Raw genomic sequence first — 6,000 nt, forward strand, 5'->3', positions numbered from 1 at the left:
GCACTGGTTGTAGACAGATTCTTTACCGTCTGAGCCACCTGTGAAGCCCCATCATAGATGGCGAAAGATTTCATTGGTCATCTTACTTCAGGACGACCCTGTAAAACCCCCAAAGGATGGGGTTCAGACAGCTCCCAGGCTGGTAAGCAAGTGGAAGTGTTAGGAGGGTAACACACCCAGAGAAGATGTGGAAGCTTCAGCCCCTTCCATGTACCTGGCCCTTTGCAGCTATGCCATCTGGCTGTTCCTGAGTTATATCTTTTTTATAATAAGCTAGTAATTTAGTAAGTAAACTGTTTTCCTGAGTTCTGTGAGCCACTCTGGCAAATCAGTCAAACCCAAGGAAGGGATCATGGGGACTTTTGATTTATGGATGGTCGGTCAGAAGCACAGATGTTTTATTTGGAGGCAAACTACTCTCAGAGACTGTCTTCACCAGTAATTTATTTAACACAGGTTCACTACAGGAATTATCATTTATAATAATATGTTGCAAGCCAATATTTCATAAACCAATAAAGAAATAACATATTTCAAGCCAGTAATAGGTTAGTTACACTGTTGTTCCAGGCAGAGGGGAAGTCAAAGGAATAAAGTCCAAATTCAGCTGAAGAGCACCTTTCTATGGGTTGGTTTTCAGCAGTCAGTCCTTCCAACTGAAAATACAGGAGTGGAGTGTGTTGTGGTAGACAACACAGGAGTGGTTTTCTTAGACAGCTTACTGTGTAACTGTCATGTTCTCAGCACTTTATCCAGAAAAAAATATTCATTTCATCCTCATAGCAATCCTATGAAGTAGGTGTTATTATTATCCTTTCTGTCCTGATGAGGAAACCAAGGCCCAAATAACTCATAAATGGGGTAATAAGGTGTGAATGAGGTCCTGTGACTCTGGAGCCTGCCAACATGGAAAGTAACAAATATATTATTGTTGTTTAGTCACAAAGTCGTGTCTGACTCTTTGTGACCCCAAGGACTGTAGCCCGCCAGGCTCCTCTGTCCATGGGACTTCCCAGGCAAGAACACTGGAGTGGGTTGCCATTTGTGTCTCCAGGGAACAAATATATTAGCATTTAGCGAACCACAGGGCCCATATTAAGTTCTCATGAATGGTTGTTACACTTCTCTTTCCTCTTTCCAGAAAAGAAAATTTGGAATGAGATAACATATGTTCCATCTTCCTGGAGGGTCCCCCCTGAGCCAGGAGGTAGCTTTAAATGGCATCAACTTCTTGTTTCAAGCTGCACTTCTGAGCAATCCCAGGAGGGCCCTGGGGTACTGAGAGTTACCACAGACCTCAGCAGTCCCTGGGCTGGGCTTTAATCAGAAGCACAGAGATACAGGGAATGGGTCTTGAATATGATTTGTTTTGTTTCATTTTTTGACCATGCCACACGACATATGGAATCTTAGTTCCCTGACCAGGGATTGAACCCAATCCCCCTGTAGTAGAAGTGCAGAATCCTAACCACTGAACCACCAGGGAAGTCCCTCATAGATGGCATTTTGAAAAGCTTCACATTGAAGGAATTGGAAGCAGATTTAGTGATCTACTGGAATAATTAAAACATACAAGCTGGAATCACAAGCTGCATTCAAGATTGCCGGGAGAAATATCAATAACCTCAGATATGCAGATGACACCTTATGGCAGAAAGCAAAGAAGAATGAATGAGCCTCTTAATGAAAGTGAAAGAGGAGTGAAAAAGTCTGCTTAAAACTCAACATTCAGAAAACTAAGATCATAGCATCTGGTCCCATCACTTCATGGCAAATAGATGGGGAAACAGTGGAAGACTTTATTTTGGGGGGCTCCAAAATCACTGCAGATGGTGATTGCAGCCATGAAATTAAAAGACGCTTACTCCTTGGAAGGAAAATTATGACCAACCTAGAGAGCATATTAAAAAGCAGAGACATCACTTTGCCAACAAAGGTCTGTCTAGTCAAGGCTATGGTTTTTCCCTTAGTCATGTATGGATGCAAGAGTTGGACTGTAAAGAAAGCGGAGCACTGAGAATTGATGCTTTTGAACTGTGGTGTTAGAGAAGACTCTTCAGAGTCCCTTTGACTGCAAGGAGATCCAACCAGTCCATCCTAAAGAAAATCAGTCCTGAATATTCATTGGGAGGACTGATGTTGAAGCTGAAACTCCAATACTTTGGCCACCTGATGCAAAGAACTGACTCATTTGAAAAGCCCCTGATGCTGGGAAAGATTGAGGGCAGGAGGAGAAGGGGATGACAGAGGATGAGATGGTTAGATGGCATCACCGATTCAATGGACATGAGTTTGAGTAAGCTCCGGGAGTCAGAGATGGACAGGAAAGCCTGGCATGCTGCGGTCCATGGGGTCGTAAAGAGTTGGACATGACTCAGCGATGGAACTGAACTGAACTCAATTAAAACAAGCCTGAAATATCTGCATAAGGAAAGCTTGTGCTTTTTAATGGTTATCAGGGAAAAGAAAGTCTGCATGTGTCTTTGGCTTATATAAATTAAGATATTAAGTCATGGTTGTTTTAAGATAAGGTGTGGTCAGAGTCATAAAACTTCTTCAGAACCGTTGTGTAATGATATAGATAATGCATATAAACTGACCACAGTGACATTCGTAGAGCAATATCAGGTAATTTTTCATTGTTTTACTATTACAGTTGGTCTTAGAGTATGTAAACTCTTGAGAACCTCTGGTTGGAATGGGAAATGTTTCTTGCCACACGTATGCTTAGATGAGAGAGTAAACTGCACTGATTTCAGTGTCTCAAGCGAAATCAAATCCAAAAGCTGCTCAGAGCATCTAAAGTGTGATGGAGGGTCACCAAGTCAGCTGGCCTGGCCTCGTGTGCTTCTCAAGGCATTGGCTTTCCTGCTGCCTTTTCCCGTGAGAACTGCAATTTCAGGGCTCCCTCGTTTGACACATCAGCTAATTTGATGGAACTGACTCACTCCCTGCTTATAATTAGTTATCATGCCCCTGTCCCTTCAATATAGAAATTTACCCACATTTAGTCAACCACGTACAATTCACAACTATTTAAACTTACATCTTTGTTTGCAGATTAGCGAGATAATAAATGTTATTCAGCCCACTGAGAAGTAGTTCTACTACCTGTAAGTTCTTTAGATCTGAATGCCTTGAAAAATGACATCTATTTATGGGTTCACTCTCAGTTGGGTCTCGGCTTATGACATATCTTTACGTTTATTTCAGATTTTTAAAAATTTTCATGAAACATCGTTGATTTACAATGCTGTGTTAATTTCTGCTGTCCAGCAAAGTGACTCTGTTATACATATATATTATTTTTCATATTCTGTTCCATCATACTGGAGAAGGGAGAGGCTACCCACTCCAGTATTCTGGCCTGGAGAGTTCCATGGACTGTGTAGTCCATGGGGTTGCAAAGAGTCAGACTTGACTGAGCGACTTTCACTTCCACATAGTCTATCACAGGCTACTGAATGTAGTTCCCTGTGGTACGCAGTAGGACCTTGTTGTTTGCACTTGTTTTTATATTAACTCTTTTCTTAAGGCCATCCATTGGTAACACATGACCCAGCTTCCCTGGGTCGTGCAAAACAGCTTTCTATACGAATAGACTGGACCCTGACAGTGCTTGTCGGCGTATGTGCGGTGTCCCATTGGGTTCTCCTTGGTGTCCATAGGTCATAAGTCAATAGCAGCTTAACATGTAGCTGGAGGGATGCTTCCAGTGTCAGCCTGTATATTAAGTATTAGTAAAGCTTACTTGTATTTAGATGAAAAGTAAATAGAACTTCTCCAGTGAATCTTCTTGTACATATCCAGAAGAGTGTGCACCCCAGTTTGAAGACCCCATTACTCCCTTGAGGTACAGTTATAGAGTTACTAGATGCTAAAACGAGAGCTCATCCAAACCCATCCTTTTAACGATTGATGTATTTAAAGCAAGGATCCTTGAAAGTTTTTTTGCAGAGTTGTTTATGCTGCCTACCCCCAACACACTCTCCCTGGAACTTACAGTTTAATGCAATTCTGTTTTTCCACTGTTCTCCTGTATCATTTGGGAGTTTTGCTGCACATGATTGTAGAGCTGGCTTATTCCATCTTAGAGTTTGTGGCAGGCCTATGATAGATGGCCCAGTTTTAGCATATGATAGCAATTCATTTCAGTTTGCTAAATACCGTCACTGAAGTGACCCTCTGGTCCCCAGGGCGCAGTAGGCCATGTGGCCACATAAACAGCACAGTTGTAGGTCAGATCTGTTTTTATCCACAAAGACATGTCATATTTAGATGTGGTATGATTCAGAGATTTAGATATTAAAATAATTTTAAATATATTTTGCAACAAGAATAGAAACATTAGAAATCACTCTGCTATGTTTGTGCAGAAAATTGTATTTACTGTGAGAGCTTTATATTTAATGGCTTTAGAAGCTGGACATCTTCTTTGGAGATGAGCTATGAGTGGATTTGTTCATTTGAAGATGGTTCACTAAAGTTTTGCTAGAATTAATGAGCTTTCTACACGTTGTTTTTATATTTATTTATTTCTCTGCACCGGGTCTTGGTTGCAACACATGGGCTCTAGTTCCCTGGCCAGGGTTTGAACCCAGGCTGTCTGCTTTGGAAAAGTGGAGTCTTAGCCTCTGGACCACCAGGGGAATCCTGAGCTTTCTCTTTGCCCTGTACCACCAGTTCTCAGGTGAAGAGAATACCAGAGTGAGTATTCATGAATACAAGACATAATTTAATATTCACTGTTTCCTCAGACTTTTCTTGAGATAGGTGTATATTAATAAGGGTAGAGAATAAAGAAGAATTCAGTTATCCTAGTATGTGAATAATACCAACTCTCAGATGGTAAGTCTCAAGTGCAGCTAGAGATTTAATTTTTAGTTTCAGAATATCAATCAGCCTGATTCTGTGGTTGGTGCCAAGAGTACTCATCACTGGGGGACTTAAGGACAAATCCCCCATGCCAGGTTTTCTTGAACACTTTTGTGCACCTGCCAAGCAGATCATCTTGCAGCTCTCAGAGATTAAGGTCTTTAGTTAAATTCAGCGGCCAGGAGAAAATCCCCTCCAATGATATATTTTGTGGTTGAGGGGATAAGCAAAGCAGTAAATATTCCACAGTCTTTTAACAACTGATAGGATGGATTCTCTCCTGATTTCTATACTTTAGTCAAATATAGAGTGGCATTGATATTGAAAAGGATTTTGTACATTTGTAACTTTTCAAACATACAAAGAAGACGAAGGAATAATACAGAGAATGTTTGTACACACATCATAGATTCAATAACATATCATTATTTTACTGTCTTTATCTTTTTACTTGTGTATTTACACATACAGACACACACACACACTTTTTTCCCCCCAGCATGCACTGATGATCTTTGCATAACTGATTATTTCTTTGGTGACTGTTTTTTTCAATTTATTTATTTTTTAATTGAAGGATTATAGAATTTTGTTGTTTTCTGTCAAGCATCAACATGAATCAGCCATAGGTACACATATAGTGGCTGTTAAATGGTGATTTTTAGTCTATCATTTCTTTAACATGTGAGTGGACATTCTTCCTAAAAGAAAATATTCCTTTCACTCAGCAACTGGTGATGATGATAATTCTTCTCAAAAAGATCTCTAAAAGATCATGATGAGGGATCATGATGAGGGATGAGGGACTTCCCTGATGGTAACCAATGATTAAGATTTTGCTTTCCAATAAAGGGTGTGCGAGTTCAATCCCTGGTCTGGGAGCTAAGATTCCACCTGCCTTAGGGCAAAACAAAACAAAACAGAAACAGTATTGTAACAAATTCAATAATGACTTTAAAAATGGTCCACATCAAAAAAAAAAAAAAAAAAAGACCATGACAACCTATTTAAGATCATTTAAAAATCAAAATGAAGTAACTATGGTTCAGGCATCCAGAATGGAGCCAGATGGCCACTGTTCAGACATGTTCCTGTATCACTGAGAACTTGAATTTTGTGAACTGT

Source organism: Dama dama, chromosome 32 (assembly GCF_033118175.1).
Source record: "Dama dama isolate Ldn47 chromosome 32, ASM3311817v1, whole genome shotgun sequence".
Lineage (NCBI taxonomy): Eukaryota > Metazoa > Chordata > Mammalia > Artiodactyla > Cervidae > Dama > Dama dama.